Raw genomic sequence first — 20,744 nt, 5'->3', positions numbered from 1 at the left:
GCCTATCCACCGTCAACCCTTTGAGTGCCATTCCCCAATCAATCCTCCCCAACTCGCTCCTCAGACCATCATAGTTCCCTTTATTTAAATTGAGGACCCTAGTCTCCGAGTCAACTACTTCATTCTCCATCTTAATGAAGAATTCGATCATATTATGATCGCTCCGACCCAAGGGGCCTCTTACAACAAGACTGCTAATTAATCCTCTCTCGTTACATAATACCCAGTCTAAGATGGCCTGATCTCTGGTTGGTTCCTCGACATATTGGTCCAGGAAACCATCCCGTAAACACTCCAGGAATTCCTCCTCCACAGTATTGTTACTCATTTGGTTGGCCCAATCTATATGTAGATTAAAGTCACCCATGATGACTGCTGTGCCCTTATTGCACGCTTCTTTAATTTCTCTTTTAATGCCATCCCCAACCTCCGCCTTACTGTTTGGAGGTCTATAAACCACTCCCACTAACGTTTTTTTCCCCTTAGTATTTCTCAATTCTACCCATACAGATTCCACCTCATCAGAGCTAATATCCTTCATTACAATTGTGTTAATCCCTTCTTTAACCAGTAATGCTACCCCACCTCCCTTTCCTTTTTGCCTATCTTTCCTGAATATTGAATACCCCTGGATGTTGAGTTCCCAGTCCTGGCCTTCCTTGAGCCACGTTTCCGTAATCCCAACCAAATCGTATTTGTTTACTTCTATTTGCGCAGCCAATTCATCCACCTTATTACAAATGCTCCTCGCATTAAGACACAAAGCCTTCAGGCTTGTTTTTTTAACGCTCTTAGACCTATTAGAATTATTATATACTGTGGCCATGTTTGATTTAAACCATTGATTTCTCTGACTGCCACTTTTGTTTTTCTCCTTCCTATCTTTTGCTTTTATCCTAGTTTCCCTTTCCTCTGTCTCCCTGCTCAGGTTCCCAACCCCCTGCCATTTTAGTTTAAACCCTCCCCCACAGCACCAGCAAACACTCCCCCTAGGACATTGGTTCCAGCCCTGCCCAGGTGCAAACCGTCCGGTTTGAACTGGTCCCACCTCCCCCAGAACCGGTTCCAATGTCCCAGGAACTTGAATCCCTCCCCCGGCACCATTCCTCTAGCCACGTATTCATCTGAAGTATCCTTCTATTTCTATTCTGACTAGCACGTGGCACTGGTAGCAATCCTGAGATTACTACCTTTGAGGTCCTGTTTTTTAATTTATCTCCTAACTCCCTATACTCCGCTTTTAGGACCTCATCCCGCTTTTTACCTATATCGTTGGTGCCTATATGCACCACGACAACTGGCTGTTCACCCTCCCCTTCCAAGATGTTCTGGAGTCGCTCGGCGACATCCTTGACCCTTGCACCAGGGAGGCAACACACCATCCTGGAGTCTCGTTTGCGGCCGCAGAAACGCCTATCTATTCCCCTTACAATTGAATCCCCTATTACTATAGCTCTACCCCTCTTTTTCCTCCCATTCTGTGCAGCAGAGCCACCCCTGGTGCCAGGAAGTTGGCTGCTGCTGCCTTCCTCTGATAAGCCATCCCCCCCAACAGTACCCAAAGTGGTGTATCTGTTGGAGGGGGATGGCCACAGGGGACCCCTGCACTACCTGCCTGCGCCTAGTACTCTGCTTGTTGGTCACCCGTTCCCTTTCTTCCTGTCCAACCTCTACCTGCGGTGTGTCCAACTCCGTAAACGTGCTATTCACGATGTCCTGAGCATCGTGAACGCTCCAGTATGTGTCCAATCGCAGCTCCAGTGCCGCAATGCGGTCTGTCAGTAGCTGCAGCTGGACGCACTTCCTGCACATGTAGTTGTCAGGGACACAAGGTCCTACATGCTTTCATTGGCTTCTCTACATTGTCATTTGTTAACTTTTTCTAGACTTTGTCATGATTCTACTCAGGAGAGCTCTCACGTTCCCTCTGTACATCTGACCGAGGTCTTCAAAATAAAGAAAGGATGAGGTTTAAGTCCAGGTGGATAACCTACTCCTGTTAGATAGGTTACGGAGAGCCAGGGAACAGAAGTACAAGTTACAGAAGCCTAGGACTAGGTTAGATGTCAGGAGGTTTTTCTTTTCAGAGAGCCTTCGACCTATGGAACAAGTTGCCAACTCATGGAGAATGGATTTACGGCAAACATTCTAAAGGGAGCTGGACAAGTTCCCGACATCATGACACACAAAAGGTAGGTGAGTATTGGGGGAGTGTCTCCCAGTCACCGTGGGTGCCTGGAACTTGTTTGCCCGCAGTCGGGGCCGGAGAGGAATTTTCCAGACTTTTTGTTCCTATATTGGCCCATGTTTTTTCCCTTATTTTTGCCTCTCCCAGTAGATTGCGGGGCTGATGGTGGGGAGGGCAGGTGGGTGAATGGGGGTCACGGGGTGCGGAAGTTGCACCATGACAGTATAGGCTCGATGGACCAGCTGAGCTTTTCCTATCATTCATGTACATATGTTCGTACCTCCTTCTCTCTGTCTGAGATGGACCATTTCCCTTCTCCTTCTGTCAAGTAGTCAAGATAGTGGCACATCCAAAACATGGCAAGAATCAGCCATTAAGAGTGGAATTCAAATGAAAAATTAGAGCTTCAAATCTGGGCTCCCCAGTAATCCAGGATTTACTCCTTTGGGCCATTGTCTCGGGCCTTGTTCAAATCCAACCCAGAAAAACAATGAATATCTCGCCTTTCAAATAACTGCTCAAGCTTTGTGGTTCTAAGCTTTGGACAGCTTCAATGCAATTCAACATTAATTGCAGAGTCATGCTCAGTGAAGCTCCAAAGATAACTGGTGTAGGGATTGGGAGTGAGTGATGGAGACAATGCTGCAATAGCTTGGCATTAAGGAATATAGAGCGGACCCGCAAACTAAAGCATCCTGTAACTAACCGCTGAACACAAACTGAATGTATTGTTTAGAATGGACATTCCATTCTTAAACTGAAACTCCTCCCTCACGCCTGCATCATTTGTTATTACAATAGACAATCTACGTAACCACAGAACCAGAGAAGTTCACAGCACAATAGGTCGCCATTCGGCCCATTCTGTCCGTGCCAGCTCTTTGCGAGAGTAACCCATCATCCTCTGCTTGGTTCTACTCATAACTATCAAATTATAGCCACAGCATCTCCAGCAATGGCTTCTCGTCCCACCCCCCATAACCTCTGGGGACCCCCCCCAGCCCCGACCAAAGGTACATCACTGCTAAACTTGTGTCAATCTGAGAATCTCTAACCCGATTTTCTATCCTGCGGAGAGCTGCCACTATAAATTAGCAAAAGAGAATTTTGTTTTTGTAAAAACCTGACGTCAGGGTGCGTACACATCACTCCCTGAACTTACAACTCCTCAGATAGAAAACGCTGATCTTTAGTATATTCCCTTATAAAAAAGGTACCCAAGATTCACTTTCAGCCGATGCTGGGACACAACTGAAAGTAGGAGCTCACAGCTCTCATGTTTTGGAAAAATATATTTGTGAAGGAAGAAACAGGCTTGTAAATCAGACCGATATGCAATACACAACAGCAATTCCCCAGCTGTATCGGAATCAGTAAATACAGATCACCATGTCTGTTCAGCTCCTCAGAGCAAACGAGAGTTGTGAGCTGCAGGTTCAGGGAGTGATGCGTGTACACACCCCGACTTCAGGTTATTACAACGTTTTTTTCTCTTTTACTAATTTATAGCGGCAGCTCTCTGCAGGATAGAAAATAGGGTTAAAGTTTCTCAGATTGCCGAAGGTTTGGTAGTGCTGTACCCCAGGAGACAGTGGGTGAACTTTCACGCTCAATTTATGTATAGATGATTTGGTCTTGGGTATGGGGAGCAATATATTGATATTGAAAAGTTGATATAAAACCCATATTAATAGAGACAACAGGCGTTGAGCTCCATGGATTATATTGTTCAGTGGAAGTTATTCAAATCCTCATGAATATTAAACGGAGCTACAAGGGTGGTGGAAGCAGGTTCAATAGTAACTTTTGAAAGGGAATTGGATAAATACTCCAATGGGAAAAATTTGCAGGGCTACGGGGAAAGAGCAGGGTAGTAGGAATAATTGGAGAGCTCTTTCAAAGAGCCGGCACAGGTTCGATGGGTCAAATGGCCTCCTTTTGTGCTTTATCATTCTATGATTCTATGTAACATTGCCCCTTCAGAAATCCTCAGTTATTCCCAGAGGAGATAGTGTCAAGGAGAGACTAACAGAAGGAATATTACTATCTCCTTTCTTTCTGCCAAGTTAATTCATCATTTTTACAAGAGGTTAAAGCAATGCCACCAATTGCATTAACCTGACACAAGCCCATTCACCATCTCTTCAGTATCAATAACTTGTGCCTCATTATTCGGAGAAGATGGCATGAGAAATCAATCAATTTGCTGTACAGGCACCAGAGGCACATTTCAAAAACACTCTCACGTCAGTGCTGAATCAGACATGATTCAGTAGCACTTCAGGGGCTGTAATGATCTTACACTGCTATTCTGGAATGCTCCAAAGACTGACTTTCGTTCAATTGACGAGTGCGAGTACAGCAAGTGGCTCGACACGACCCACCATCAACTGCACTTGCTCCTCCCCTGCTCCAGCAGGTGCTGACCCAAGTCTACATACAGTTCTACCGCCAAACGGGTCATTCTCACTGTAGAGGGCCGGAGACTATGGGTCGGTAGGTCATTCAGCTGTGAAAGAAGCCATTGTCGCTGCTCCAGGTCTCACCCAGCATCCACACACATGTATATTCCATCAGAGGTCATGGGACAGGCACCAGCAGCAACTCCCGCAGCAAGGCGTGAAACCAATTACACAATCAAACTCCTTTATGGAGCTGGAGTAGACCAGTAATTAAAGCCAGAATCATCTGCACTCTATGCCTCAGTTACACACTGCCTATACCACGCCATCGGGAGGTGGCATGGGGGCTCATCATTATCCCCAAAATGCAAGAGACCAATATCCATTGCCAGGTGGCAGTGGCATTACCTCAGCCTCATTTATAGGAGTAATAGATACATAAAAACATAACGTAAGAAATAGGAGCAGGAGTAGGCCAGTCGGCCCCTCGAGCCTGCTCCGCCATTCAACAAGATCATGACTAATCATCGACCTCAACTCCACTTTCCCACCCGATCTCCATATCCCTTGATTCCCCTAGAGCCCTACAAAACAAAATAATAAAAATGAAACCGAACGGACCACCCGGCATCGACCTCGACACCGGCTACGGACATGGCAAATCCAGCTCAGTCGACCCTGCAAAGTCCTCCTGACCAACATCTGGGGACTTGTGCCAAAATTGGGAGAGCTGTCCCACAGACTAGTCAAGCAACAGCCTGACAGTCATACTCACAGAATCATACCTTTCAGCCAATGTCCCAAACTCCTCCATCACCATCCCTGGGTATGTCCTGTCTCACCGGCAGGACAGGCCCACCAGGGATGGCGGCACAGTGGTATAGTTGGGAAGGAGTGGCCCTAGGAGTCCTCAACATTGACACCAGATCCCATGAAGTCTCATGGCTTCAGGTCAAGCATGGGCAAGGAAACCTCCTGCTGATTACCACCTACTGCCCTCCCTCAGCTGAAGAATCAGTACTCCGCCATGTTGAACACCTCTTGGAAAAAGCACTGAGAGTAGCAAGGGCACAGAACGTACTCTGGGTGGGGGACCTCAATGTCCATCACCAAGAGTAGCTCGGTAGCACCACTACTGACCGAGCTGGCCGAGTCCTGAAGGACATAGCTGCCAGTCTGGGCCTGCGACAGGTGGTGAGAGAACCAACACGAGGGGAAAAACCTACTTGACCTCGTCCTCGCCAATCTACCTGTCGCAGATGCATCTGTCCGTGACAGTATTGGTAGCAGTGACCACCGCACAGTCATTGTGGAGACGAAGTCCTGTCTTCACACTGAGAACACCCTCCATCGTGTTGTGTGGCACTACCACCGTGCTAAATGGGATAGATTCAGAACAGACCTAGCAGCTCAAAACTGGGCATCCATGAGGCGCTGTGGGCCATCAGCAGCAGCAGAATTGTATTTCACCAGAATCTGTAACCTCATGGCCTGGCATATCACTCGCTCTACCATTACCATCAAGCCAGGGGACCAACCCTGGTTCAATAAGGAGTGTAGAAGAGCATGCCAGGAACAGCACCAGACGTACGTAAAAATGAGGTGCCAACCTGGGGAAGCTGCAACACAGGACTACATGCATGCTAAAAAGCGGAAGCAGCATGCTATAGACAGAGCTAAGCGATCCCACAATCAACGGATCAGATCAAAGCTCTGCAGACCTGCCACATCCAGTCGTGAATGGTGGTGGACCATTACACAACTTTTTTTTTTTTTTTTTTCAAATTCGCTTATGGGATCTGGGTGTCGCTGGCAAGGCCAGCATTTATTGCCCATCCGTAATTGCCCTCGAGAAGGTGGTGGTGAGCTGCCTTCTTGAACCGCTGCAGTCCGTGTGGTGAAGGTACTCCCACAGTGCTGTTAGGGAGGGAGTTCCAGGATTTTGACCCAGCGTCGATGAAGGATCAGCGACATACGTCTAAGTCAGGATCGTGTGTGACTTGGAGGGAAACTTAGAGGTGGTGGTGTTCCCATGCGCCTGCTACCCTTGTCCTTCTAGGTGGAAGAGGTCGCGGGATTGGGAGGTGCTGCAGTGCATCTTGTAGATGGTACACACTGTAGCCACGGTGCGCCGGTGGTGGAGGGAGTGAATGTTTAAGGTGATGGATGGAGTGCCAATCAAACGGGCTGCTTTGTCCTGGATGGTGTCGAGCTTCTTGAGTGTTGTTGGGAGATGCACTCATCCAGGCAAGTAGCTTACTTACTCCTTACTTGTGCCTTGTAGATGGTGGAAAGGCTTTGGGGAGTCAGGAGGTGAGACACTCGCCGCAGAATACCTAGCTTCTGACCTCCTCTTGTTGCCACAGTATTTATGTGGCTGGTCCAATTAAGTTTCTTGTCAATGGTGACCCCCCAGGATGTTGATGGTGGGGGATTCGGCGATGGTAATGCTGTTGAATGTCAAGGGGAGGTGGTTAGGCTCTCGCTTGTTGGAGATCGTCATTGCCTGGCACTTCTGTGGCACGAATGTTACCTGCCACTTATCAGCCCAAGCCTGAACGTCGTCCAGGTCTTGTTGCATGCGGGCATGGACTGCTTCATTATCTGAGGAGTTGTGAATGGCGCTGAACACTGTGCAGTCATCAGCGAACATCCCCATTTCTGACCTTATGTTGGAGGGAATGTTATTGATGAAGCAGCTGAAGATGGTTGGGCCGAGGACACTGCCCGGAGGACCTCCTGCAGGGATGTCCTGGGGCTGTGATGATTGACCTTCAATCACCACAACCATCTTCCTTTGTGCTAGGTATGACTCCAGCCAGTGGAGCATTTTCCCCGATTCTCATTGACTTCAGTTTTACTAGGGCTCCTTGATGCCACACTCGGTCAGATGCTGCTTTGATGTGAAGGGCAGTCACTCTCACCTCACCTCCGGAATTCAGCTCTTTTGTCCATGTTTGGACCAAGGCTGTAATGAGGTCGGGAGCAGAGTGGTCTTGGCAGAACCCAAACTGGGCATCAGTGAGCAGGTTTTGGTGAGTAAGTGCTGCTTGATAGCACTGCCGAGGACACTTTCCATCACGTTGCTGATGATTGAGTGTAGACTGATGGAGCGGTAATTGGCCGGGTTGAATTTGTCCAGCTTTTTGTGGACATGCATTTTTCCACATTGTCGGATAGATGCCAGTGTTGCAGCTGTACTGGAACAGCTTGGATAGAGGCGCGGCTAGTTCTGGAGCACAAATCTTCAGCACGATAGCCGGGATGTTGCCGGGGCCCATAGCTTTTGCTGTATCCAGTGCGCTCAGCTGTTTCTTGATATTACGTGCAGTGAATCGAATTGGCTGAAGACTGGCTTCTGTGATGGTCGGGACCTCAGGAGTAGGCCGATATGGATCATTCACTCGGCACTTCTGGCTGAAGATGGTTGCAAATGCTTCAGCCTTGTCTTTTGCATTCACGTGCTGGGCTCCACCATCATTGAGGATGGGGATATTCATGGAGCCTCCTCCTCCCGTTAGTTGTTTAATGGTCCACCACCATTCACGACTGGATGTGGCAGGATTGCAGAGCTAGCGGGAGGAGGAGGCTCCATGAATATCCTCATCTTCAATGGTGGTGGAGCCCAGCATGAGAGTGCAAAAGACAAGGCTGAAGCATTTGCAACCATCTTCAGCCAGAAGTGCCGAGTGGATGATCCATTTCGGCCTACTCCGGAGGTCCCCACCATCACAGAAGCCAGTCTTCAGCCAATTCAATTCAATGCCTTCATCAATGACCTTCTCTCCAACATAAGGTCAGAAACAGGGATGTTCGTTGATGACTGCACAGTGTTCAGCACCATTCACAACTCCTCAGATAATGAAGCAGTCCATGCCTGCATGCAACAAGATCTGGACGACATTCAGGCTTGGGTGATAAGTGGCAGGTAACATTCGCGCCACAGAAGTGCCAGGCAATGACTATCTCCAACAAGTGAGAGTCTAACCACCTCCCCATGACATTCAACGGCATTACCATCGCCGAATCCCCCACCATCAACATCCTGGGGGGCGGGGGGGGGGGGGTGGTCACCATTGACCAGAAACTTAACTGGGCCAGCCACATAAATACTGTGGCAACAAGATCAGGTCAGAGGCTGGGTATTCTGTGGCGAGTGTCTCACCTCCCGACTCCCCAAAGCCTTTCCACCATCTACAAGGCACAAGTAAGGAGTGTGATGGAATACTCTCCACTTGCCTGGATGAGTGCAGCTCCAATAACACAAGAAGCTTGACACCATCCAGGACAAAGCAGCCCGCTTGATTGGCACCCCATCCACCACCTTAAACATTCACTCCTTCCGCAACCGGTGTACCGTGGCTGCAGTGTGTACCATCTACAAGATGCACTGCAGCAACTCGCCAAGGCTTCTTCGGCAGCACCTCCCAAACCTGCGACCTGTTCCACCTAGAAGGACAAGGGCAGCAGGCGCATGGGAACACCACCACCTCCAAGTTCCCCTCCAAGTCACACACGATCCTGACTTAGACGTATATCGCTGATCCTTCATCGTCGCTGGGTCAAAATCCTAGAACTCCCTCCCTAACAGCACTGTGGGAGCACCTTCACCACACGGACTGCAGCGGTTCAAGGCGGAGGCTCACCACCACCTTCTCGAGGACAATTAGGGATGGGCAATAAATGCTGGTCTTGCCAGCGACACCCACATCCCATAAACAAATTTTTTAAAAACTCCACCTTCCTGAACTATCCCCATATCCCTTGATTCCCTTAATATCCCCAAATCTATCGATCTCTGTCTTGAATATACTCAACGACTGAGCCTCCACAGCCCTCTGGGGTAGAGAATTCCAAAGATTCACCACCGAGTGAAGAAATCTCTCCTCATCTCAATCCTAAATGGCCGACCCCTTATCCTGAGACTGTGACCCCTGGTTCTAGACTCCCCAGCCAGGGAAAACATCCTCCCTGCATCTACCCTGTCAAGCCCTGTAAGAATTTTACATGTTACAATGAGATCACCTCATTCTTCTAAACTCTAGAGAATAAAGGCCTAGTCTACTTAATCTCTCCTCATAGGACAATCCCCTCATCCCAGGAACCAGCCTGGTGAACCTTCGTTGCACTCCCTCTGTGGCAAGTATATCCTTCCTTCGGTAAGGAGACCAAAACTGTACTCAATACTCCAGGTGTGGTCTCACCAAGGCCCTATATAATTGGAGTAAGACTTCGTTACTCTTATATGCCAATCCTTTTGTAATAAAAGCCAACATATAATTTGCTTTCCCAATTGCTTGCTGTACCTGCATGTTAACTTTTTTGTGATTCGTGTACAACGACACCCAGGTCCCTCTGAACACTAACATTTCCCAATCTCTCACCATTTAAAAAATATTTTGCTTTTCTATTTTTCCTACTGAAGTGAATAACTTCACATTTCTCCACACTATACTCCATCTGCCATGTTCTTGCCCACTCACTTAACCTGTCTATATCGTTTGGCAGCCTCTTTGAAAGTAAGTTGTGAGGAGGATGCAAAGGACAAACTAATGGGATTAAAGGCTGAGACTTGATGGCCTGCATCCTAGGGTCTTAAAAGAAGTGCCTGCAGAGATAGTGGACACATTGGTTGTAATCTACCAAAATTCCCCAGACTCTGGAAAGGTCCCAGCGGATTGGAAAACTACAAATGTGACGCCCATATTCAAGGGAGACAGAAAGCAGGAAACTATAGGCCAGTGAGCCGAACAGGTCACTGGGAAAATGCTAGAATCCATTATTAAGGAAGTAATAGCAGGACATTTAGAAAATACATAATACAATCAAGCAGGGTCAACATGGTTTTATGAAAGGGAAATCGCTGGAGCTCTTAGAGGATGTAACGAGCAGGGTGGATAAAAGGGGAACCAGTAGATGTGGTGTATTTGGATTTCCAAAAGGCATTCGATAAGGTGCCATATAAAAGGTTACTGCACAAGATAAGAGCTCATGGTGTTGGGGGTAATATATTAGCATGGATAGAGGATTGGCTAACTAACAGAAAACAGAGAGTCGGGATAAATGGGGCATTTTCAGGTTGGCAAATTGTAACTAGTGGAGTGCCACCGGGATCAGTGCTGGGGCCTCAACTATTTACAATCTATATTAATGACTTGGATGAAGGGACCGAGTGTACTGTAGCTGACGATACAAAGATAGGTAGGTTAGCAAGTTGTGAGGACACAGAGTCTGCAAAGGGATATCGAGAGGCTAAGTGAGTGGGCAAAAATTTGGCAGATGGAGCATAATGTGGGAAAATGTGAGGTTATCCACTTTGGTAGGAAGAATAGAAAAGCAAAATATTATTTAAATGGAGAGCGACTACAGAATGCTGTGGTACAGAGAGACCTGGGGGTCCTCGTACATGAAACACAAAAAGTTAGCATACAGGTACAGCAAGTAATTAGGAAGGCAAATGGAATGTTGGCCTTTTTTGCAAGGAGGATTGAGTATAAAAGTAGGGAAGTCCTGCTACAACTGTACAGGGCGTTGGTGAGACCACACCTGGAGTACTGCGTACAGTTTTTGTCTCCTTATTTAAGGAGGGATATACTTGCATTGGAGGCAGTTCAGAGAAGGTTCGCTAGGTTAGTTCCTGAGATGAAGGGGCTGTCTTATGAGGAAAGGTTGAGCCTATACTCATTGGAGTTTAGAAGAATGAGAGGTGATCTTATTGAAAGTTAAGATTCTGAGGGGGCTTGACAGGGTAGATGCAGAGAGGATGTTTCCCCTCGTGGGGGAATCTAGAACTAGGGGGCATAGTTTCAGAATGAGGGGTCACCCGTTTATAATGGAGATGAGGAGGAATTGCTTCTCCCAGAGGGTTGTGAATCTTTGGAATTCTCTACCCCAGAGAGCTGTGGAGGCAGAGTCACTGAATATATTCAAGGCTGAGATACAGATTTTTGAGCTATAGGAGAGTCAGGGGTTATGGGGAACAGGCAGGGAAGTGGAGTTGAGGCCAAGATCAGATCAGCCATGATCTTATTGAATGGCGGAGCAGGCTCGAGGGGCCAAATGGCCTACTCCTGCTCCTATTTCCTATGTTCTTATGTCCCCTCATCTAAGTCATTGATAAAGATTGTAAATAGCAGGGGCACTGATCCTTGTGGCACCCCACTAGTTACAACCTGCCAACCAGAAAATGACCCATTCATTCCAACTCTCTGTTTTTCTGTCCATTAATTAATCAATTTCCATCAAGTACAGTACATAAAGAAGCCAAACTTCAATTCTTCACCTTCAGGGGAAAGTAAGACTATCCGTCCGTTAACCAATCCTCAATCCATGCCAATATATTACTCCCAATCCTATAAGCCCTAATTTTGTATAATAACCTCGTGTGGCACCTTATCGCATGCTTTCTGAAAATCCTACATGCGGATTCCCACGTAGCCAGAGTGGAAAAAAATCTAAAAAGACGGCGGTTTCAGAATTCGACAAGGCCTGGGCCTGCCCATCCCCTCAAGCTCAGGAACTGTAACATGTGAATCTCAAGTAATTCGTGTCATCGTATGTGTAATTTTAAGTATGTGTGTAATTATTGAGAGTCATCATTGTGTGGTTAATTTGTATGAAAGCCATTAAATGCCTTTGAACCCAATTAAATTGTGGAATAACTGAAGTGAGCAGATCCATTCCCCGAGTGAGTGACAGAGGCGGAGCCCCCTCACGCCAGGGGTGCTGTGGGGGGGGGGGGGGGGGGGGGGGGTTCCCAGGTTACTTGCTTAGTCTTACTTTCCCCTGAAGGTGAAGAATTGAAGTTTGGCTTCTTTATGTACTGTACTTGATGGAAATTAATTATACCACAAACATAAATCAGGGATTTCTGTAAACAAAGCGAGTGCAGTCATAAAGTCTGTCTGGTTATTAAAGTGATTTGTTTTAGATTAATTTCACAGCCCAATCTTCACAGATCAAATCTAATAACTAGGTATTAATGGGAGTAATGATGGGAGATATTCATAATCTATAAACAGATTCCAGTTATAGATTGCACTGCATTTTCTCTCATATCATAGATGAACAGATTGTTTTAAAAAGAATTAAGAGCTTGTAAATAGATAGAGCAGCCAGGCCAGATGATGTCCACCCGAGGGTCCTCGGGGAGATGGGGCATGGGCTGTGCGAGCCCCTCGCACACATTTTAATAGCTCACTGCACTCTGGGATGGTTCCCGTAGACTGGAAGGAGGCTAATGTAATCCTCATCTTTAAAAAAGGTGACAAGACAGACCTGGATAACTATCGTTTATCAGTAATAGGTAAGATGCTTGAAAGAATCATTCCGGATGCAATATATGAATACTTGGACAGGGAGGGACACTATGGCTTCATAAAAAGGTCATGTCTTACAAATCTAATTGTATTTTTTTTTTTGAAGAAATTACAAAGTTGGTGGATAAGGGAAGCTCAGTAGACATTGTCTACTTAAGATTTCCAAGCCTTTGGTATTAGTGGTACTATATTGAGCTGGATTCAGAACCAACTGGCAGGATGTAGGCAAAAAGTAGATTTAGATGGATTTGGATCAGTGTGGAGACCAGTCACCAGTGATGTCCCACAGGTATCAGTGGGGCACAAGCTGCAAATCTGCAGCTGATACCAAGATCTGTGCGAGTGTTAGAACTGTAGATGCTAGTGTGCTTCAGGCAGATCTTAGTGTGGGAGATTGGGCTCCAAGACTGGAAAATGATGTATAACTTAGATAAGTGCAGTGTTATGCATGTGGGCAGGTCAAATGCTCAACATTCATACACTCTTCCGGGAAAGACATTAAAGATGGTGGAGAGAGAGATTTGGGCATTCGAGTGCATACATCCTTAAAAGGTGCATGAGCAATGCCATGAAGCGATAGCTAGAGCAAATAGGGTGTTGGGGTGTATCCAAAGGACAATTGAGTACAAGACCAGGCACACTGTTTTGTCCTTGTACAAGACCTTAGGCCGCACTTGGAATACTGGGTCCAGTTTTGGTCTCCTCACAAAGTGGGTGATATTGAGGCTTTGGAGAGGGTGCAGAGGGTGGCACTAGACTAATTCCCAGTCTAAAGCATCAAGATAGGCTAAAAGAGTTGGGACTCTACACTTCAGTGAAGCGTAGACTTGGGGGGGGGGATCTGATTGAGGTTTATAAGATAATGAAGGGAATAGATTGTGTTCCAGGTGACAGTTTATTTCAAAATAGGTTAGGCCGGACCAGGCGTCACAATCTTAAATTGTATAAGGCCAGATCGAGGTTAGACGTCAGGAGGTGGGTCTTTTCTCAGAGAATAGTGGACCGCTGGAATAGGCTGCTGTCTCGTGCGGCGGACGCGGACTCGCTGAATTCCTTCAAGCGAGAGCTGGACCTGTTTCTGGCTGGGGCGAAGATCACCTCTTACTGCAGGGAATTCAGGACCAGAGTGGTGATCTGGACTAGTTTCGATTGCCTAGATGGGTCAGAGAGGAATTTCCCACCCCCAAAATTGGCCTGGGTTTTTAATCTGGCTTTTTGCCTCTCCCAGGAAATCACATAGTCTCGGGCAGGGTGGAGTGTAGATGTTGTGATACACAAGTTATCACAATTGTGTGGGACAGGCTCGATGGACCAGATGGTCCTTACCTGTCCGTATGTACATATGTTTGTAAATGACCATGCTGGTTAAATATCCTGGACACAGTAGAACAAACTTTGAGAGCACAGTCCTAACCTGCCCCGAGCTGTACAAACCTCCACACTACTATTTCATACTGGGGACGTCTTTGTAGAAACCACATCAGCCCTTCGATGCATTTTGTATCATTCCATTTATTCGGGAACATCTTTGTAATCCCCAATCTGCCTGAAATCCAAACTGTTTCAGGTCGGGATGTGGTCTTTTTAAGGTGACTCATCATGGCCAAGCTTGCCTGTGCAAGCAAGTCACTACAGCTAACATTGCACACTACTTTCTGCCTTTTAGCAACACTTGGGGATACATGTGTGTACACATCCACATGAGCATACAGCCATGTGGCCTTGTTACCACCGCCCCATGACATTCAATGGCATTACCATCATCAAATCCCCCACCATCAACATCCACTGGGGTCACCATTGACCAGAAACTTAACTGGACCAGCCACATAAATACTGTGGCTACAAAAGCAGGTCAGAGGCTGGGTATTCTCTAGAGTTTAGAAGAATGAGGGGTGACCTTATTGAAACATACAAAATTCTTACAGGGCTTGACAGGGTAGATGCAGGGAGGATGTTTCCCCTGGCTGGGGAGTCCAGAACCAGGGGTCACTGTCTCAAATTAAGGGGTTGGCCATTTAGGACTGAGATGAGGAGAATTTTCTTCACTCAGGGTGGTGAATCTTTGGAATTCTCCACCCCAGAGGGCTGTGGAGGCTCAGTCATTGAGTATATTCAAGACAGAGATCGATAGATTTTTGAATATTAAGGGAATCAAGGGATATGGGGATAGTGCAGGAAAGTGGAGATGAGGTAGATGATCAGCTATGATCTTATTGAATGGCAGAGCAGGCTCAAGGGGCTGAATGGCCTACTCCTGCTCCTATGTCTTATGTTCTTTTGTATTCTGCAGTGAGTGACTCCCCAACTCCCCAAAGCCTTTCTACCACAAGTCAGGAGTGTGATAGAATAGTCTCCACTTGCCTGGATGAGTGCAGCTCCAACAACACTCAAGAAGCTCGACACCATCCAGGACAAAGCAGCCTGTTTGATTGGCACCCCATCCACCACCTTAAACATTCACTCCCTCCACCATCGGCGCACCGTGGCTGCAGTGTGTACCATCTACAAGATGCACTGCAGCAACTCGCCAAGGCTTCTTCGGCAGTACCTCCCAAACCCGCGAACTCTACCACCTAGAAGAACAAGGGCAGCAGGCGCATGGGAACGCCACCACCTCCAAGTCTCACACCATCCTGACGTGGAAACATAGCCATTCCTTCATCGTCGCTGGGTCAAAATCCTGGAACTCGCTCCCTAAGAGTACTATGGGAGTACCTTCACCACACGGACTGCAGTGGTTCAAGAAGGCGATCACCACCACTATCTCAAGGGCAACTAGGGATGGGCAATAAATGCTGGCTTTGCCAGCGATGCCCACATCCCAGGAATGAATAAAGAAAGGGGGTTATGTGATAGGTGTGGAAATGTTTTTGGAGTAGTTTTCCAATCCCTGTAGTTAGAGTGTAAGTGAGCACCTTTGACTAACAAAATCAACATGCAATTTTGACAACAGATGTAGTTTCAATAAAGGCTGAAGTTATACTGCCCCAATATAAACCACTGAGAGACAGCCTCTTGGAAAGTTATATCTGGAAATTAGCTTATTCTCAAGTAAACATTGTCACACAGAACAGCACTCAATGAATGAGAGAGAAAATGATTTTTCAGAACCACAACACTGTTCAAAGAACTTTTCACCATTCTAAGATACACACGAAGAAACTAATGTGCCGTGGGTTCTACTCGTTATGCCATCCCACAATCTCACCCCAGTTTCTTTGTGGGCATGGCTTCAAAACAAAGCTGCCCAAATCTGGGGACAATTGGCCCTAAATCTAAGCTGGAGGTATACCTGACCCGACCCCAATGTTCCCTCTAGACTGCGCGCATGCACGGCCCACAGTCATCGGGAAGGCACCACACAGGCCGTTCACAAGCTTTTCCATTTGAAATAACACGTATGTGCAGAAAATTTAAAGGGACCAGCATTGAAATTAACAGGCCGCGCACAAAGGCAATTTAGAGGGAACATTGCTTGACCCTCCCCCCAACCGCGGGAGAGCTTTGAAAAAACGTTCCATTCCCCAGCATCAACATCGCTCGGTCAATCAACCTGATGAACATAAGGTTGGAAAAAGAAAATCATTCTTTCAAATAAAGGACTGAAGGGGGTTTTTGCAGATGTATAGGATTATAAAGTGGATTCCAGCAAGTGTACAGAACTAGAGTATCAGTTCTAATATTCACAGAATTAACTTAAATATGTAGCATGACAGTGTTAATTTCAGTGCATGCCTGCCCTCGTAATTCTCAAAGCATTTAACCCTCTTCACTCTAAGGGACTTCGAAACAAACAACTCCCCTGGTCGAAGTGCTCACTCAAAGCCTTGTGCCCATCAATTCAGTGACCATATGCAATTGATTTGAAAGCCCTGAAGTGCCCAATGTACAGACACAATTTCACTAGACTATTAAACTCCACATTTCTAAAAATCTTTGGAATTAAATTACTTCAAAAAGCTTTACAACCTAAATATTCAGGAAGGTCAAGGATCGACAGTCTGCAAGCTCCGGGAACCCGATCAGAGAAGATGTATCAATGTAGGAGACAAGGTGTGATTTGCAGCTGTGTTTACAGCTGGCAGAGCAGACAGGCTGTCTGATGTCTCATCACACCCGTGATTGGTGTTCCCCAGGACATTGCATTAGCAAATTAGAGAATCAGACCCAATCTAAATGATCACCTTATAAACTGAGGATGCAGGTTATGGCTCAGCAGAGCCTGTTCAGGAACAAGCTGCCAGGACCCCGATGATAAATTGCAGCAGCTCCACCACCGTCCAAATCATACATTACTGACTAGATACACAATGGATTTAGAATTTTAATTTCCACAAGTAGCTGAAGCACAGACAGAAAGCAGAAGGTTGATTACCTGATTCACCTGACCAGTTATGTGCTCGCCAAGCTCACCCCTGCAGTGCACAGCCCACTGATACATTTTCTATGTACATTACAGCTCCTTTTTTTGGTAAATAATATATCTATAAATTTGAATTGTACTCCCTATGCCGCTGCTCTTACGTGTAAGGCTATGGGTCAGAGGTTCCCAATTATCCACCAATTTCACCAGGTATGGGAGAGAAGGGACACTCCATTATCCCATAACACGGAGGCTCCACTGTTCCTGTTTGCACAAGCACGTCTGCTGGGATGGCCCCAACTCTAATTAAAACCAGATAACACAGTGCAAGCAGGTTAGCAGAGGGGGGCTTCACTTCATTGTGTCCTAGAATTAGCATTAAATCAATCTTTACAGTCCAACCCCATGTTTCGACCTAACCCAGCCATGTTTGAACAGGTGGGAAAAGGTTAGAAGAGGCATTTATTACAAGTCAAAAAATGAAAGGACAGAGAACAGCAAGAGAGAGAGTGGGAAAGAGTAAGTCTTACCTATCCAATCGAAGCCACGGCATCTCCAACAATGGCTTAAGAACATAAGAAATAGGAGGAGTCGGCCATTCGGCCCCTCGAGCCTGCTCTGTCATTCAATGAGATCATGGCTGATCTTCTGCCTCAACTCCATTCACCGGCCCTATCGCCATATCCCTTGATGCCCTTACTAGTCAGAAATCTATCGACTTCTGTTTTGAATATACCCAATGATTGAGCCTCCGCAGCCCTCTGGGGTAGAGAATTCCAAAGATTCACCACCCTCTGGGTGAAGAAATTTCTTCTCATCTCAGTCCTGAATGGCCGACCCTTTATCTTGAGGCCGGGAGACTTCAAAAGCAGCGGGAGCAGAGCGAGAGCGCCAAAACCCGGGAGAGTTCAAAAGCAGCGGGAGCAGAGCGAGAGCGCCAAAACCGGGCAGAGTTCGGGAGCAGTGCGAGAGCGCCAAAACCCGGGAGAGTTCAAAAGCAGCGGGAGCAGAGCGAGAGCGCCAAAACCCGGGAGAGTTCAAAAGCAGCGGGAGCAGAGCGCCAAAACCCGGGAGAGTTCAAAAGCAGCGGGAGCAGAGCGAGAGCGCCAAAACCGGGCAGAGTTCGGGAGCAGTGCGAGAGCGCCAAAACCGGGCAGAGTTCGGGAGCAGTGCGAGAGCGCCAAAACCGGGCAGAGTTCAAAAGCAGCGGGAGCAGAGCGAGAGCGCCAAAACCCGGGAGAGTTCGGGAGCAGCGCGAGAGCGCCAAAACCCGAGAGTGTTCAGGAGCAGCGGGAGCAGAGCGAGAGCGCCAAAACCCGAGTGTGTTCAGGAGCAGCGGGAGCAGAGCGAGTGCGCCAAAACCCGAGAGTGTTCAGGAGCAGCGGGAGACGCTGAGATACAAAGGACCGGTGAGTGTAAAGAAGTAAAAAGTAATCGAAGTGTGACGTCACCAGAAAGCAGGTAAGTCATTGGTTGGTGAGTATTTCTCTATTTCTTGCTTTTTTCCCCCCAAACTTGAGCGTCTAAATTGAAGTGCCTTGGTGTAGATTAAAAGATATAAGTATTCCAAATTTTAAAACGAATTAATTAATTGAGATGGGAGACCAGGCAATGTGCTGTTGTTGCATGTGGGAGCTGGTAGACACCATTGAGGTCCAGGGCGACCACATCTGCAGCAAATATTGGCTGCTCGAGGAACTTCGGCTCAGAGTTGATGAGCTGGAGTCCGAGCTTCAGACACTGCGACACATTAGGGAGGGGGAGCGTTACCTGGACACGATGTTCCAGGAGGCAGTCACACCCACTAGAGTAATCACTTCTAATTTGGCCCATGGTCAGGGGCAGGAGGGTGTGACTACAAGCAAGGCAGGTATTGGGATCCAGGAGGTAGTGGTGGAGGAGCCTCAGCCCTTGGCCTTGCCCAACAGGTACGAGATTCTTGCTCCCTGTGTGGACGAGGGCAGGGACTGCAGGGAAGATCAGCAATCTGACCACAGCACCATGGTACAGGGAGCCATTCAAGTGGGGGGAGCAAAAAGAAATGTTGTAGTGATTAGGGACAATATAGTTAGGGGGATAGATACTATTCTCTGCAGCCGAGAGCACGAGTCCCGAAGGCTGTGTTGCCTGCCCGGTGCCAGGGTTAAGGACATTTCCTCTGGGCTGGAGAGAAACTTGGAGTGGGAGGGGGAGGATCCAGTTGTCATGGTCCATGTAGGTGCCAATGACATAGGTAGGACAAAGAAAGAGGTTCTGCTGAGAGAGTATGAGCAGCTAGGGGCTAAATTAAAAAGCAGAACCACAAAAGGTAATAATCTCTGGATTACTACCTGAGCCACGAGCGAATTTGCATCGGGTAAATAAGATCAGAGAAATGAACGAGTGGCTCAAAGACTGGTGTGGGAGAAATGGGTTTTGATTTGTGGGGCACTGGCTCCAGTACTGGGATAAGAGGGAGCTGTTCCGTTTGGACGGGCTTCACTTGAACCATGCTGGGGCTAGAGTCCTGGCGAATCGAATAACTAGGGCTGTAGAGAGGGCTTTAAACTAAATAGTTGGGGGGAGGGTCCAGGTGAGCGCGAAAATAAAAAGTCAATGAGAAATCAGAAAGCAAGAGAGCAGGCTAGAGATGGGGGAAATAATAACCAGAGTGTGACAGAATGTTTAAAAATAAGAGTGAAACAGGAATAAAGGGCCAAAACAAGGAGAAATGGTAAAAAGACAAAGTTAAAAGCTCTATATCTGAATGCACGCAACATTCGTAACAAGATAGATGAGTTGACGGCACTAATGGATACAAATGGGTATGATCTGATCGCCATTACAGAGACGTGGTTGCAAGGCGACCAGGGCTGGGAGCTGAATATTCCAGGGTATGTGATAATTCCAAAGGACAGAAAGGAAAGGGAGGTGGGGTGGCGTTGTTGGTAAAGGATGGGATCAGTGCAGTGCTGAGAAGTGATATTGGCTCAGAAGATCAAGATGTAGAGTCGGTTTGGGTAAAAAATAATAAGGGGAAAAAGTCTCTGGTGGGCGTTGTCTACAGGCCCCCGAACAGTAGCAATGCTGTTGAACAGAGTATAAATCAACAAATAATGGAGGCCTGTAAAAAAGGTTCGGTAATAATCATGGGTGATTTTAATAAGGAGGAGTTCATAGAGTGCATCCGGAATGGCATCCTAGAACAGTATGTAATGGAACCAACCAGGGAGCAGGCTATCTTGGAGCTGGTACTGTGTAACGAGACAGAATTAATAAATGATCTCATAGTAAAGGATCCTCGAGGAAAGAGTGATCGTAGCATGGTTAAATTTCAAATTCAGTTGGAGGGTGAGAAAGTCGTATCCCAAACCAGTGTCCTGATCTTAAACAAAGGCAATTATAATGGCATGAGGGCAGAACTGGCTAAAGTGGACTGGAAAAACAAATTAAAGGGTAAGACAGTTGAAATGCAGTGGCAGACATTTAAG

General features: G+C 47.0%; 1 protein-coding gene across 1 annotated transcript in view; it reads right to left on the bottom strand.

Annotated features, from left to right (window-relative positions):
• Positions 1–20,744, bottom strand: part of slc38a12 (solute carrier family 38 member 12) — a 303,056-nt gene that overhangs the window by 52,629 nt on the left and 229,683 nt on the right. The window lies entirely within an intron of this gene.

Source organism: Somniosus microcephalus, chromosome 21 (genome assembly GCF_052327205.1).
Source record: "Somniosus microcephalus isolate GS21.2 chromosome 21, FLI_Smic_1.0, whole genome shotgun sequence".
In the NCBI taxonomy this organism is placed as follows: Eukaryota; Metazoa; Chordata; class Chondrichthyes; order Squaliformes; family Somniosidae; genus Somniosus; species Somniosus microcephalus.
Note: the sequence above shows the minus strand (reverse complement) of the source record. Positions and strands in the feature narration are given on the sequence as shown.